Source organism: Narcine bancroftii, chromosome 1 (assembly GCF_036971445.1).
Source record: "Narcine bancroftii isolate sNarBan1 chromosome 1, sNarBan1.hap1, whole genome shotgun sequence".
Classification (NCBI taxonomy): domain Eukaryota; kingdom Metazoa; phylum Chordata; class Chondrichthyes; order Torpediniformes; family Narcinidae; genus Narcine; species Narcine bancroftii.
Genome location: NC_091469.1, coordinates 88,890,991 through 88,907,827, shown reverse-complemented (window position 1 = coordinate 88,907,827; position 16,837 = coordinate 88,890,991). Strand labels below are relative to the sequence as shown.

The following is a 16,837-nucleotide window of genomic DNA, read 5'->3' as shown; positions in this document are numbered from 1 at the left end:
CAATTATATCAGGACACTCAAACCTACGTGCTAAGAGTACCAGTTTCCTGGTGCAGTAGGGAACTGCAATTCTTGATATCACTTCAGTGTGCCTGAGGTACAAACCCTGAGAGGCTGCTGGAGCCTATGCAATGCCTTTGTCCTGGGCACAGTTTGGCAACCAGGCAATTAATGAACATTGAAGGGCAGTTCTGGAAGTCATTAATGGCTCCAACCTTTGGCATCTGTTCATGCAATTTAGACGAATTATCTTATAGAAGTATATAAAATTATGAAAGGCATAGATGAGATTAAGGTAGGTAAGTTATTTCCATTGATGAGGGAGTCTAGAACTAGGGAACATCGCCTCAAGAATCCAGGTGATAGATTTAGGATGGAGATGAGGAGGAACTGCTTTTCCCAAATCTGTGGAATTTGCTGCCCATTGAAGCAGCGGAGGCTACCTCTGCAAATATATTTAAGACAAGGTTGGATAGATTTTTACATAGTAGGGAAATTAAGGGATATGAGGATGAGACAGGTACATAGAGATGACCCTGTCATCAGATCAGCCATGATCTTATTGAATGGCGGAACAGCTTTTTTGGGTTGGATGGACTACTCTTAAGTTCATTAAAATGCCTGTAGTATAATTATGGCTTCAAAATTATCGTTAATTGAAGAATTGGTGTTGTTGTTGACTGTTTATATCATGAGAATATTATGCACAGTTGCAGTAATGCAGCTGCAGGAACAATATCGTTAAGTAGGAAAGAATGCAGATAAGATTTACGAGAATGTCACTGGGATTGGTGGGCTTAAGTTATAAGGAGATACTGGATAGGCAGGAAAAAGTAGGAGACACAAGAGGTGCTTTTACACTGCCATGAAAGCTGGTATTTAATCGTCTTTTTACCATTTCACTTAACTGTGTGAGCACAACCGACAAGGTATGGGGAGTCATTTTCATCTTGGTACTTACCCACTTATATAGGTAGTATCAGAGCCGATGCATTTTGCATTGGCTCCTGTGTAAAAGGCTTATTCACCTTCCCGGGATCCCAACACTGTAATGCTGCAGATCTTACCTCCTTTGGCACTGGGATGCCAGGTCCCGATGTAAAAAGTCACACTGAACTTGCTTTTCTTGGTTCAGTGTGAACGCTCCAATCTGACCCAACTGTGGTGAAATGTATATACTCTTCTGTGCTGTTCTGTGATTAAGTGGCTGGCCTGCCCACTGATGACTCCATCCTCTGTAACCCCTCCCCCGGTGACCTGGCCATAAAGGTCGACTTCTGTATCCTCTTCCATTCATTTGAGCACATGGAGTTGGGCCAGCTGAAATCTAATGTGTAATAACACCTATCGCTCCTCACTCAGCCTTTGGAGAAACAAAGGAGGAAAAACGGAGAGGGAGAAATCCTCCTCAGCATGCAGATGCAATCCTTCAGCTTTCAAAGCTTTGCTGGATGTGTCTATTACAATCCTCTTTCCAAAACACCTGATACTCAATGCTGTCATAGCCTTCTCGGAGTGCACTCCCGGCTGTCATCTCTCTGATATCTGGGATCTGCATCGTAATTGCGGTGAAGACAAGGGAATAGAATCCAGCAGAGATACTAAAATTTTCAGTGTTAGAGAATTGACAAGCAATTGAATCATCATTGTTAAATGTCTGAGTTGGAGGCATGACAACTCAGACACCATTTTCACTGCAATAACCGGATCCTCCCAGTGACTGACCATTTTAATTCCACACATTATTCCCCGACTGACAAGTCTATCCATTGTGTCATGAATAGCCAAACTGAGACTCACCACAAATTGGAGGAACACCACCTAATATTCTGTATGGGCACTCTGCAACTGGACAGAATTAATATGGACTTCACCAGTTTCTGTTAAATCCCTCTCCCTCTGGCTCCTTTTCTCCAATTCCCCCCTCTCTTTGCTTCCTTCTCCATTCAGAGAGCTACCTCCACCCCATCAAATCAGCTTTTTTTCTCTTCTACCCTCCCACCGATATCCACCTACGACCTCTAACGTAATTAGCCTGTGTTCCTCAACATGACCCTTCCTCCCACTCCCTCCACCTTTTTTATCCACCTCTTTTTTGTTCATACCTTGACAAAGGGCTTAAGCCAAAAAAATGTTGGTTACCATTTACTTCCTAAAGATGCAGCATGACCTGCTGAGGTTCTCCAGTAGTTTTGTGCATTGCACTGCAATCCCAGTCTCTATCGACTTTCCTGTTCAAGAGATCATCTTATTCTTGGCCATAAATGACCTTCAAAGAGAAATATTTGAAGTTTTATGCTCAGTGCTATGCTAAGCTGACAGAACTTATTAAAATTCTAAGTGTAGTGATGTTGGTGATTTGAACACAAACACGAAGTACAAAATAATTATCTCCTTTTGTCAGCTTTAATCAGTTTCAATGGAGCCAACAATTATATTATTCAAGAGAGGGAGATGATGTTCCTGGATTCATTCAAATTGAGGAATTCTGAATAATTAAATATTTCAATGCCTGTTGAACATTACATGCAGAGGATATGTTTTGAAAAGTTTCTGAAGATTTATAATCAAATGATTTGATTGTGAAATATTCCACTGTTTGCTAACAAACCTTAGTTTTATTCAGTGAAGCTTCTAAGTTTCCTCTGTATATGCACACAGTAACCAGTTGAGATCGGGCTAATAGAAATTTTCATCTCAAAACCGATGAACTTTCTTGTCATCGTGTGTAGGGGTTTATGTGGCCACAAAGGTTTTGCTTTTCTCTTTGCCTTGACGTGGACAGTTTATGCAACCCAAGGCTACTAAAAACAGTTTGTATTTCAATGGAAGGAATAATGTGGCAAATTTAACTGGAACATTTTCAGTCAGGATTTATAATCAAGTTGCCTGTGGAGATAATACTAGTAAATGGTTTGAAGGAAATTTACATTAAAGGGCATGTTGTTGAAGGAAGGATGGATGTAGTGAGCTTTGCAGAGGGAATTTCAGAGCTGAGGTCCTTGCTGAGTGAAGAAGCGGCCACTAATAATGGAGCAGGTGAAAACTGCTGGTTTTCCAAAATGGCAGTCTCCTGTTATTAGGTCATTAATGGTGAAAGTTCTTTGAATTAGTGAATTAACACTGTCAATGTAGATTTATTGGGTTATTTGCACATTGTTCCTCAATGTGGCAGAAACATCAATTAGGCCAAGCAATAAGCTGAGGATTCAGTGAAGTTGATTGTTCCAGAATGACCAGTTTTAAATTAAAGAGAAGAAAAAAGGCAAGATCTTGATGTCCTGTTGGTGTTTTTTTTAAGTAATTGCTGAACACATGATGCTTATCATTTTTGTTGGTTTCAATCTGAGGCAATCAAAGATGAAACAGGATTTTAACTGTTTTCTTTACCACAGTCTCCATCACTGATGCCTGATGTTGTCCTTGAAAATTCCTTTCACTCCTTTATATGCCTCCACCTATCCATGAGCTTGCTGAATCTAATCTGCCAGTGCTTTGCAGAGAGAAAAATAATTATGTTTTAATCTGCAAACAAATCCACCCTCTGTCTGCATTAACACAAGTTACCACATTTGATGGGATATAAGACTCACTTTTTTTTCCCAAAAAATGGCTCACAGATATTCCCCAGGTCTTGTATACGAAGTTGAAATTAAGATGATGATGGTGAATGAAGTGTGGTTCGCTAGCATCATCAGCATTTATCGTTGGGGACTGGTGGAGGGCAGTCGGGAGGGGAGGGGGGGATCCAGAGTGAATAGATCACTGGAGGGGCTGGTGGAGGGCAGTCGGGAGGGGAGGGGGGATCCAGAGTGAATAGATCACTGGAGGGGCTGGTGGAGGGCAGTCGGGAGGGGAGGGGGGGATCCAGAGTGAATAGATCACTGGAGGGGCTGGTGGAGGGCAGTCGGGAGGGGAAGGGGAGATCCAGAGTGAATAGATCACTGGAGGGGCTGGTGGAGGGCAGTCGGGAGGGGAGGGGGGGACCAGAGTGAATAGATCACTGGAGGGGCTGGTGGTGGGCTGTCGGGATACTCTCCCGGTGGCCTGTTGTCAGTTCCCACACTGGTCCTACTGCCCAGCTTGCCCCCCCGGGAGAGAGCGGGTCAGTGGGACCAATACGGGAACCGACAGCGGACCATCGGGAGAGAGCAGGCAGCGGGACCAGCATGGGGATTGACAGCAGCAGTTTGTTTTCATAAAATGCTTTCTGCTATAGCTAAGCTGTTTTTTTATTTTTATTATTATTAGAAATATTTTTCCTTTTGTTCTAGTTGCATGTTTTTTTTCCAATATATTGTAACTACATATTTCAATAACATTAAGTGCTTACCCGTAAATACATGAACAAAATTCTTAATATTCCCTGACAAAATGGCAGAGGGAGGTCTTGTATGCCTGTGGGTCTTTTATGCTATCCAATGCGGTATTGCAAAGTCAAAAAAGCTGCTTTTAGCTCAAGCTGTAGAGAGATTGCTTTATCTCAAACAATTTCTCTCCTGCTGGCATATAGTCAAATAACATTGTCTGAGAGGCAATTTAAATATTCCAAGTTCTATTTCAAACTTTATGAGTGAAATACTGACAATTAAAGGTGATCAAACTTTCACTTTAAAAGATTTCCATTTTAGCATAATTTTGACAGTTTTAAAATAATGCACCCCTGTGCGTTAACTTTTCTCTTTTAGAGGCTGAGTCCATATTGAATGGTTAAACTACTCTTAGCAGATCAGGCAGAAAAGGCTTCCATTTATAAGGGAGCTCATCTCATTCTTTGCTGATTGAAGCAAACAGATGAAAAATTGGGCAGGTTGTATAATAGGAAAGTGATCCTTTGTTCGTTAAGGGCCTTGCTACTTTGTGAAGATACCTGACTTTGTTCAAGATGCAATCTAAATGGAAGAAGTTACTGTTCAAATCAGAGTTAGGGAGGTCATGAAGCACGGAGGCCAAGACTTTCCACCTTTTGGCATCTGTTGACTCAATTGTAAATTGGAGTATCAAGATAGTGTGTAGATGTGTTGTGGTGCTAGGTATACAATCAGAAATGAAACCAGTCTAAAAGGTAGGTTGAAGATTCTCCTCAGAACTTGGTTACAGAAATGGCCCATGGCTGCAAAACAAAATACTTTCAATTGAATAAGTGTTGGATCTACTCTTCACCATTTTATGTGTTTTTATTTAGGATTTTCAGCATTTGTAGACTATGTATCTCACAAATATTTCAATTATTGGGTAACAGCATAGATGTGTTAATAATGGCCCTGTATTTTTTTGGTCTGATATAATATTTTGCTCATTTTCAACAGCTTGCACACAAAAAATTGCTTTTTCTGGAAAGGAATGTTGCCATGACAAATGTTTTGAAGTGTACAATATACTTAAATGTAAGCAGTCTCATCTGTTATTGTTAATGTACTATTCAGTGAAATGAGAATCGACCTTGAGCTTGTCTAAATTGCATCATGTCCATCGAGGACATCAACATGAGGCTGTGTCTTAAAAAAAGCAGCCTCTATCCCACCACCCAGGCCATGCCTTCTTCACTCTGCTACCATTTGGAAAAAGATACAGGAGCTGAAAGACGAGCTCTCACTGGCACAAGGATGGCTTCTTCCCCACTGCCATCAGATTCCTGAATAATCAATAATCAAAATATACTGCCTTACTTTTCGTGCAGTATTACTTTTATTTATATCGTAATGTTGTAAGATGGTTATAATATGGAATGTTTGGACAATAATTCTGCCGTTAAACACTGGATTTCATGACTTGTTCATGACAATAAATTCTGATTCTGATTCAGATTCTAAACACTTCATTGATAACTATTTACATTGCCTAAAACAGCAGCACGTGGAGGAAACTTACAATGCTGGATTACAGATGACATTCTGAAATCACTGAAACCTCTTTTTTTGTTTCATTGTGTAATATAGTCTGAAATACCTGACCTCTTTGCATGTCTGTGCTTGATTAAATGTCAAATTGCAATTGGTGCTCTTGCATAGAAATTGGATTCTGTGGTACCATGGTTTAATGCATTTCAGTTTAATTTCCATTAAAAATATTTTTTTGAAGGGAAAGCATAGGCCTGCTGCAAGTTCTGCAGTCTTTCTGAATCCTTCATGTGCTTGGTACACCAGCACATTGAGGAGTCCTGATGGTCAGTGCTACCAACAGTCTAATGAGAGGGATGATTTCCTCGAGTAGGGGACTCAGTGACATGTCATATAACTTGTATAGCTTTATTAATCATGAAAGGATAAGATCTTAAGACAGTGAGTTGTAAACAAGCAATCTGAAAGATAGTCAAATTAGAAATCACTAAATTTTTCAAGGAAAAATCTGTGATTTGAAGATTAGGCCAAATAAAAAAGGGGGGTATGTACACATGAAGCTGAATGGCCTTCTTTTATGTTATGAGCCTAGGTTGGTGTGGGAAGGGAGGAAAGAGATAGCTGAGGCATTCATAATCTTTGCATCCACTTTGGCCACAGGGATGGTGCTGAAGGATTGAAGAATGGCAAATGTGGTTCCTCTTTTTTAATAAAGTTATAGCGATAGGCAAATTCCTGGGTATTATAGGCCTTTGTGTTTAACATCAGTGGTGTGCAAACTATTGGAGAGGATTCTTAAGGACAGGATGTTTGAGCATCCTTCAGGGTTTTGATAGGGGAAGGTCATGCCTCACAGGGCTAATTGAGTTTTTGGAGGAGGTACCAAAAGAAATGGATGAAAATAGGGGTGTAGTTGAGATATATAAGGATTTTAGTAAGTCATTTGACAAGATCCCCATGAAAGACTTGTTCAGAAAGTCATGAGGCATGGAATCCGTGGAATCTTTGTTGTGTGGATTCAGAATTGGCTTTCATGTAGGAAGCAGGGTGTAGTGATGGCTGGAAAGTATGCTTCCGAGAGGTCAGAGATGAATCTTTCCTGGGATCCCGGCTCTTTGTGATTTTTATAAATGTCTGAGGTGAAGAAGCAGAAGGATGTGTCAGTAAATTTGTGGATGATACAAAGATTGTGGTTAGTGTTGAAGGTTTTTGTAGGTTACAAAACAATATAGAAAGGATGAAGATTTGGACAGAAAAGTGACTGATGGAGTTCAATCTGGATGAGTGTAAGATGATGCATTTTGGAAGGACAAACAAGAAGACAGAGTACAGGGTTAATGGTTGGATACTTAAAAGTGTGGAGGAACAGAATCAGAATTTATTGTCATGAACAAGTCATGAAATTTAGCATTTTGTGCTATCACCATAGTGTCTTCTTTTCTTCTTTGGCTTGGCTTCGCGGACGAAGATTTATGGAGGGGGTAAAAAGTCCACGTCAGCTGCAGGCTCGTTTGTGGCTGACCAGTCCGATGCGGGACAGGCAGACACGATTGCAGCGGTTGCAAGGGAAAATTGGTTGGTTGGGGTTGGGTGTTGGGTTTTTCCTCCTTTGCCTTTTGTCAGTGAGGTGGGCTCTGCGGTCTTCTTCAAAGGAGGCTGCTGCCCGCCAAACTGTGAGGCGCCAAGATGCACGGTTTGAGGCGTTATCAGCCCACTGGCGGTGGTCAATGTGGCAGGCACCAAGAGATTTCTTTAGGCAGTCCTTGTACCTTTTCTTTGGTGCACCTCTGTCACGGTGGCCAGTGGAGAGCTCGCCATATAATACGATCTTGGGAAGGCGATGGTCCTCCATTCTGGAGATGTGACCCATCCAGCGCAGCTGGATCTTCAGCAGCGTGGACTCGATGCTGTCGACCTCTGCCATCTCGAGTACCTCGACGTTAGGGGTGTGAGTGCTCCAATGGATGTTGAGGATGGAGCGGAGACAACGCTGGTGGAAGCGTTCTAGGAGCCGTAGGTGGTGCCGGTAGAGGACCCATGATTCGGAGCCGAACAGGAGTGTGGGTATGACAACGGCTCTGTATACGCTTATCTTTGTGAGGTTTTTCAGTTGGTTGTTTTTCCAGACTCTTTTGTGTAGTCTTCCAAAGGCGCTATTTGCCTTGGCGAGTCTGTTGTCTATCTCATTGTCGATCCTTGCATCTGATGAAATGGTGCAGCCGAGATAGGTAAACTGGTTGACCGTTTTGAGTTTTGTGTGCCCGATGGAGATGTGGGGGGGCTGGTAGTCATGGTGGGGAGCTGGCTGATGGAGGACCTCAGTTTTCTTCAGGCTGACTTCCAGGCCAAACATTTTGGCAGTTTCCGCAAAGCAGGACGTCAAGCGCTGAAGAGCTGGCTCTGAATGGGCAACTAAAGCGGCATCATCTGCAAAGAGTAGTTCACGGACAAGTTTCTCTTGTGTCTTGGTGTGAGCTTGCAGGCGCCTCAGATTGAAGAGACTGCCATCCGTGCGGTACCGGATGTAAACAGCGTCTTCATTGTTGGGGTCTTTCATGGCTTGGTTCAGCATCATGCTGAAGAAGATTGAAAAGAGGGTTGGTGCGAGAACACAGCCTTGCTTCACGCCATTGTTAATGGAGAAGGGTTCAGAGATAGTCACCATAGTGTAGACATTCATATTATAACTATCTTACCATATTACTATAAATGAAAAAAATTGAAGTGCACAAAAAAGTAAGGCAATGTCTTTGGTTCAATGATTATTCAGTAATCTGATGGCGGTGAGGAAGAGACTGACCTTGTGCTGTTGATTGCACATCTTTAGGTTCCTGTACCTTTTTACTGATGGTAGCAGAGTGATGAGGGCATTGCCTGGGTGGTGGGTGTCATTGAGAGTAGAGGATTTTTTTTAAGACACCACCTCATGTAGATGACCTCGATGGAGTGAAGTCTGGTTTCTGTGATGTCACAGGCTGAGCTAACAACCCTCTGGAGTTTATACTTGTCCTGAGTGTTGTCACCTCCATACCAGGCAGTGATGCAACCAGCCAGAATGCTCTCCACGGCACACCTGTAGAATCTCCTCAGACACCTCACAAAGTGAAGCCGCTAGCAAGCCTTCTTTGTGATTGCATCAACATGAAGGCTTCAGGACAGATCTTTGGAGATGTTGGCACACAGGAATATGAAGTTCTTGACCTTCAGCACTACTGAGCTCTCGATGAGGACTGGGTTGTGTTTCCATGACTTCATCCTGAAGTTGTTACAGGCCCAGAAGACCACAAAACCCAGCAGCAATAGAAATTTACCAAGACAAATGGTTACTTAATAAAAAGTCATTTTTAATTTTATTTAAACATAAAAATAGGATCAAACTTTAACTTATTACTATTAATTTAACCTACTTCTAATTCTAAGCACATATATATGTTATGTGTATAAGTTCAGAAAAGTCCTTTGATTCCAATCTCACCTCACTCCTCCAAGTTCACCAGTATCAGACAATTGTTATACTATGCACAGAATTTAACATTTATGAATATTCACCAAGCTTTGGTGCTTATAGATAATTGCTTACCTCTCAAGAAGGTTCTTGTTGGATACAGAGAGAGTTTTTTTGCTCATTGGACACACACAAACTGATTCCCTCTGATCAGCCACATCAGTTTCTTGCTGAAGAAACTTTCTCTATCAGGGTTTTCCAAATGGTAACCTCTTCTTCTGCATATCAGCACAGAGTTCATTTCGTTTCCCTTATTTCAGGTGAAACACTCTAGCCAGCCATTTGCTTTTGTCTGGAATACAAGGCTTTTCAACTAAACTCAGACTAAAATCAGAACTCACAACCTATCTTCAAAATGGGGTTTCAACAAGCTGCAGCTTGCCATGACTGCAGAAACTAGCTTTTTATATCTCTCCCTCTCTCTTAGAGAAAGCCTGTTTTGTCTCCTCTCTCTCTCTCTCTCTCTCTCTCTCTCTCTCTCTCTCTCTCTCTCTCTCTCTCTCTCTCTCTCCTGCTTTTAAAACCACATGACCTTCTTGGAAGAGCAAACTGCATCCAGACAGATTGCGGCACCGGACCTAAACTTCTGAGTCCATTCATCTATTGCTTTCAAAACAATAATCCATTTATACACCTGCTTTTGAAATACTTAAGCAAAAGCAGTCTCCTTGTTTTATTATCTTTGCAAAGGCTCTCGGTGCCTGCATGACTCAATTTCAGCAAAGCTTTTGCATTTAAATGAGATCTGTTTTGTGAAGTGTTTGTGTTTGTGACCTACACTCTAAACCCCCATAATCTATCTCCTTCAAAAACATATCTATATACATTATAAAATATAATATAATGCATTGTTTTTGAATGAAGATCTACCGGGACCAATGCCTGAAGAGGGCGCACAAAATCAGTGAACCGGTGCGGACTCGAAAGGCCAACATGGCCTGTTTCCGCTCCGTAAATGGTTATATGGTTATATCACAAAATCCAGAATCATCTTGGTTTTGCTAACATTGAGTGCAAGCTTGTTTTCATTACACCATTCAATGAGCTGATCTATCTCCCTCCTGTACACTTCCTCATTGTCCTTTGTTATTCTGCTGACAACTGTGGTCCCATCAGCAAACCTGTAGATAGCATTGGAATTGTGCCTGGCCACACAATCATTGGTGTATAATGATTAGAGCAGTGGGCCAAGTACACATCCTTGCAGTGCACCTGTATTGATAATCAGTGAGGAAGAAATGTTGTTTTCAATTCATACTGACTGTGGCCTTCCGAGAAGGAAGAACAGAGAAATCTTCGGGTCAAAATCCATACATCTCTCAAGGTTACTGTGCAGGTTGATAGGATAGTTAAGAAGGCCTATGGGATGCTGGGCTTCATTAGTCAGAAGATTTAGTTCAAGAGTGAGAGGTCATGTTGCAATTGTATAAATCTCTGATAAGGGCACACTGAGAATATTGTGTTCAGTTCTGGTCATCTCATTATTGGAAGGATGTAGAAGCTATGGAGAAGATGCAGAGGCAATTTACATGGATGTTGCCTGGATTGGAAAATAAGTCTTAGGAGGCAAGGATAGCAGAGCCAGGACTTTTCTCTTTGGAGTGAAGAAGGATGAGAGGTGACTTAATGGAAGTCAACAAGATTCTGAGAGACAAAGGGTGTGAGTGGCTAACAGAGGACTTCTCTAAAAATTGAAGGGAGGAAAGTTTAGGAGAGACATCAGAGGTAAATTTTGCACATATAATTGTGGGTGCCTGGATTGCCTTGCCAGGGGTCGTGGTGGAGGCTGAAACATAAGGGGCATTTATAAGACTTTTAGATGGTTACATGGATGAAAAATATAGGGTTATGAGGAAGGAAGGTCTTAGATTTATTTGGAATATATAGGCCATCATGATATTGAGGGCCAAAGGGCCTGTAATGTGCTCTAGTGTTCTGTTTCATTGGAACAAGTAGATTGCTGACAGCCAGCAAACATGCTCTTCATGTTTAAAAAAAATCTTTTCTGCATTTAGTGTTTCCACAGCTAAGAATGGGAATGATCCAGCAGAAAATATCTCTGACACAAAGTTTTAAAATGTAACATTCTCACGAACAATCCAGTTGGCTATTTTTCTCCAAATGTTTGTCTGCCTCACACTTCCATTGCCAAAGTTGGGCATTTAATTCACTCTGAATCTTCTCTTGAGAAAACAAAGAACCAATGCTAAAGTGTAATGAAAAACCTGCTGTGTGTTGCAATTGAACTGTTCTCTTTTCCCAGCAGTGAAGAGGTTATTGCCATGCAACGGGTAAGAAGTTTCCCAAATTGGCACATTTTGGTCGATGGGATTTGTTTGTTTTTATGTCACTTGTTCTTGGCTGTGAATAGGTCTGGGAGATTCTACTCCAAATGTATCCTCCTCACTTTCTTCAAGAAAGCGTATTTGAAACACAATATTTTTAAAAATATTTTATTTATACATTTTTAACCACAATATAATTACATTACATTCAACTGTAAATTATTTTTTTTAAATTATACCTATGGTAATATACTCCCATCACGCTGAATCCACCCTCTCACTCTCTCACCCTCCCAACACCTATCCCTAAAAACGAAAAAAAAAAGAAAATAAAGAAGTGAAGTCTTTAGAGAGTCAGTCATAAATGCAAACCAAAATTTTGTAAATATGGTCTCCATATTTTCCAAAAAACATTACATTTATCTTGCAGATTATAAGTATTTTTGTTTCTAATGGCATACAACTACAAAGTTCTGCATGCCATTTTTCCATGCCTAAATCTATTTCTGACTTCCATGATATTGCTATATATTTCCTAGAAACTGCTAAAGCTATTAATACAAATTAAATTTGATAAATATTTAAATTTAATTTTGGCCTTATAATCTTAATATTACTCCATAAAAATTACATTGGATCTTGTGAGAATTTGACTGCAATAATTTGTCCCCAAAAAATACCTACACCTAACCAAAATTGTCTATCTTTAGGACATTGCCAAGTTAAATGAAAAAAGAGTTCCTACCTCAGACTACATTTAAAACATAAATCTGATACAGCAGCATTCAATCTATTTAATTTTTGCAGTCAAATATAACTGATGTAAAACTTTATATTGAACTAACACATCTTTAGTTTAGTCATATTATTCCTACACAAATCCATTCAATCTTTCCCATATATAATATTAATAACTCAATAGTTGCTAGATTTAAACTAACCTTCAGCTAAACTGGTTTCAGATTACACAAAACTAGCACCTAAATTGTACCGAAATAATCCAAGTTCACACAGAATTTATTGGTTTTCCTTTTGAAAAATTATTCTGACAGTAACATGTTATTTTCAGGTTTGAGCCAAAAGTTGTGATTTTGTTCGAAAAATAAGGTTTAGGACAAAACGGGCAGCACTGTTAGTCTAGCAGTTCACACAATGATATTACAGGGTCAGCTGTGTTTAAGGAGTTTGCATGTTCTCCCTGTGTCTGAGTGGGTTTCTTCCAGGTGCTCCGGCTTCCTTCCACTGTTCAAATGGAACCATTGGTGTAGGTTAATTGGGTTTAATTGGGCGGCATGGGTTCATGGGCCAAAAGGACTGTTATGGTGCTGTAGGTCTAAATTTAATTTTAAAAGTAAAATAAAATCTGAAATTCTTAAATCGTTATTTGAAATGTTTCACCACTGTGCTCGACAAGTCACTTCAAATGATTCATTGACCTTGTGAATGGATTTTTTAAATGTGAAAATTGAACAGACATTGTAAATAAATTCAGTGAGGCTTATGCATTCTTCCCCTGTCTATGTGGATCTATCTTCAATGCCATGTTCAAGCTCTATCTTCAAGTTTCTGAACTTCATTAAGAAAAGCAACAAAGACCTCAGCAAAAATGATTCTGGAAACCAAATAGGCCTGATCACTTGACAGTGTCTAAGTTAGCTCCAGCCAAGATAGTCTCATTAAATTAATGTTGCACATCTTGCATGAGTCTCAGGATACGTTTCTGATGCTCTGAGTGGTATATTGTAGAGTTATTTGTGCTGGGCAGTGATGTTGATCAACCTTTTAATGGAGATGCAGAAAGTCAATCAAAGGGCATCTACAGATATGCCAGGTGAGAGAATAAGATGCAAGTTAAAACTAGAACAATAGAGGATAAATCTATCTGAAATGGGTAAGTGGAGCTATTGTTTGCAGCAAGTGGCACACAATACATGAGAAATGAATGTTCAGATATAAAAGACTACAGTTGAAATTCTTTTCAGAAACTATAGCAATTATGTATAATTACTAAATTGCAGCACTTAAAATGAAATTAAAAGCAGTGTGTAACTGGAAAACAGTGATAAAAGATATTCCAAAACATTTTTTGACCAAAATGTGTTCTGAACTGATTTAAATGTCCAATATTTAAAAAAGTTTTTTGTGGCCACTGGAATCACAGTGGACATGACAAAATAACCACATAAGGCATTTTTTAGAGTGAATCAAATAGATTTACTCTTCATAACCTGTGCAAACTTTTAAAAGCAAGAATCATGTGCTTGACAGGCGCTGACGAAATCACGCACTGACATCACATGGGCGGTTTGATGCCTCTGGGAGTTGTAGTGCAGCCATTGTGCTGCTATACCCCCCCCACCGACAGAGATATATTCACAGTTTTTGAGGTCTTCAGGCATTAAGGAAGAGTGTGTTCCGTGTGACGATGGTGGTATAGGGGTCAATTTTCCTGCAGTCTCCCTTAGCCTGCTCAAAAGTTCCTTAGGATCTTCACTGGACTTGGGATGGTAAGGGACAAACTCTCCTGGAACCACCAACAGTGCATCGTAAACGAACTCCACAGATAAAGCTTTGAAGTCCTACTTTAGAGTTGTTCTAATGCCCAGCAATACCCAGGGCAGCTCATCAGCCCAACTTGGACCATCAAGGCTGACTTAAGATGTCGATGAAATCTTTCCACCATTCCATTAGCCTGGGAATGAAATGCATTCATATGATAAAATGTTGTACCGAGCAAGTGGACAAGGCCGTCCACAGCAAGGAAGTAAATTGTGGTCCTCTATCTGAAGTAACATGCGGAGGTAAACCAAAACAAGGCACCCAGGAACTGAGGAATGCCTGAGCACAAGTGTCTGTAGTAGTATCCACCATAGTCCAGATCTTGTGTGAAATATAGCAGTATACTAAAGAATGTTTTCCGTTTAATTTAAAACTTAAAAAGTTTTTAAAGGTCACCGCGTAAACCTGTTTATTACTGTAAAAATATAATGGTATCCCCTTGATAAAGGAAGCGGACCAACAATGTCCAAGGGGACATAAGCAAAATGCCGAGTAATTGCTGGGAAGGATTGCAGAGGTGCCTTAGCCTGCTGCTGAACTTTTGCTTTCTGGGAGGTAATGCAAGACTTTGCCATTTGTGCACCATCTTTTTTAAGACCGAGCCACACAAACCTGTCAAAACTATATGAACAGTTGATCTAATCGCTGAATGTGAGGGACCATGCACAGAATCGAATACTTGACATTTCTATGATGCCAGAACTACTGGCATATACCGTTGATATATCACAGAGGCGTAGTTTGCCATTAACTCCAAACTGGACATCCTTCAACTGCAGGTTCATGATTGCAATCTGATAAGCATTCATCTCATGATTATGTTCTTGGGCCACGGCCAAAGCTATGTAGTCAATACTATCTTCTTTTCTTTCTTCTTTGGCTTGGCTTCGCGGACAAAGATTTATGGAGGGGTAAATGTCCACGTCAGCTGCAGGCTCGTTTGTGGCTGACAAGTCCGATGCGGGACAGGCAGACACGTTTGCAGCGGTTGCAGGAGAAAATTGGTTGGTTGGGGTTGGGTGTTGGGTTTTTCCTCCTTTGTCTTTTGTCAGTGAGTTGGGCTCTGCGGTCTTCTTCAAAGGAGGTTGCTCCCCGCCGAACTGTGAGGCGCCAAGATGCACGGTTTGAGGCGATATCAGCCCGCTGGCGGTGGTCAATGTGGCAGGCACCAAGAGATTTCTTTAGGCAGTCCTTGTACCTCTTCTTTGGTGCACCTCTGACACGATGGCCAGTGGAGAGCGCACCAGACAAAACCTCAAGTGGAGCAGAACGAGACAGTGCATCAGCTACTACAATGTCTTTTCCAGAAATATGTAGTTTTTTTGTGGAAAGTTCTGAAATGAATTATAATTGCCATTGCTGTTGCACTGAGCAGGGCTCTGCGACCTTGGAAAACACAGATATTAAGGGTTTGTGTTCATTTACATAGTAAAATTTTTACAATTCCAAAAAATAATGGAAGTGTCAAATAGACAAGTAAATAGCCAAAAGCACCCTATCAAAAACACTGTATTTCTTCTCTGCTTCACGAAGATGGCAGCTGAAGAATGCTAAAGGTTTCAATTGCCCATTGACATAGTGATGAACTCCACCTCCTACGGCCATACTGGAAGCATCTGTAGAAAGGGCAGTGGCTGCATTTAAAATTGGGTAGCTGAGCTTAGTGCCATGAGTCATCAAATCTTTAATCTTCAAGAAGGCATTGTTTCCATCTTCAATCCAATGGATAGTTCTGGTGTTTCCGGACAGTAAATGAGCTGCTCCCAGAAGAAACAAATCGTAAAAATTTACAATTCCCAAGAATTTCTGCAGGCTTTTAACCATAGCAGATCAGGAGTACTTGGTAATGGCCTCAACTTTGGATGGCATCAGAGTCACGCCTTCCTGAGTAATCCTATGCACCAAGAAATCAATTGTTTCTTGTCTAAAAATACATTTATCCAGATTGATGGTCAGTCCAAATTCTTGAAGACATTTAAAAAGTGTGCAAAGATGTTCCAAATCTTGTTCCTTATTTGCACTGGCCACTAAAATGTTGTGGAGGTAAATGAAGACATTGGTCATACCATGTCCTAAAGCATCCATCACCCGTTGAAATGATTCAGCAGCTTTCTTTAATCCGAATGGTATTCGTAAAAATTAAAACAACCCAAACGGGGTAATTATTGCTGTTTTTTGGAATGTCTACTGGCTCTACCAGTACTTGGTGATAAACATGCAATAAGTCTATTTTGGAGATCTTCACTCCATGCAAATTCGCCAAGAAATCCTGAATATGAGGTATCGGATAACGATCCAGAATGGTGGCCTTGTTAAGCTGCCTGTAATCTCCACAAGGTCGCCAACTTCCATTGTGTTTTTGGACCATATCTAATGGAGATGCCCAGGGTCAGTCGGACCTACGAATTATGCCTAGTTCCTCCATCTTAGCAAGCTCTTCCTTAGCTAAACACAGCTTCTCTGGAGGCAAGCGACATGCTTTAGCATGGATAGGCAGGCCCTTAGTACAAATGCAGTGAATAGCATTATGCTTTGCAGTGGAGACAGAAAATTGTAGAGTAGTAACCTCAGGGAAATCTTCCAACAGCTTGGAGAATTAATCTACTGGTTTACTTAATGTTTGGAGGCCACAGAGCAGGGGTATAGGT

At 40.7% G+C, this 16,837-nt stretch overlaps 1 protein-coding gene across 17 annotated transcripts in view; it reads left to right on the top strand.

Moving 5' to 3' along the window:
- The window catches only part of LOC138760976 (astrotactin-2-like), a 1,981,947-nt gene that overhangs the window by 427,063 nt on the left and 1,538,047 nt on the right, over nt 1-16,837 (top strand). The window lies entirely within an intron of this gene.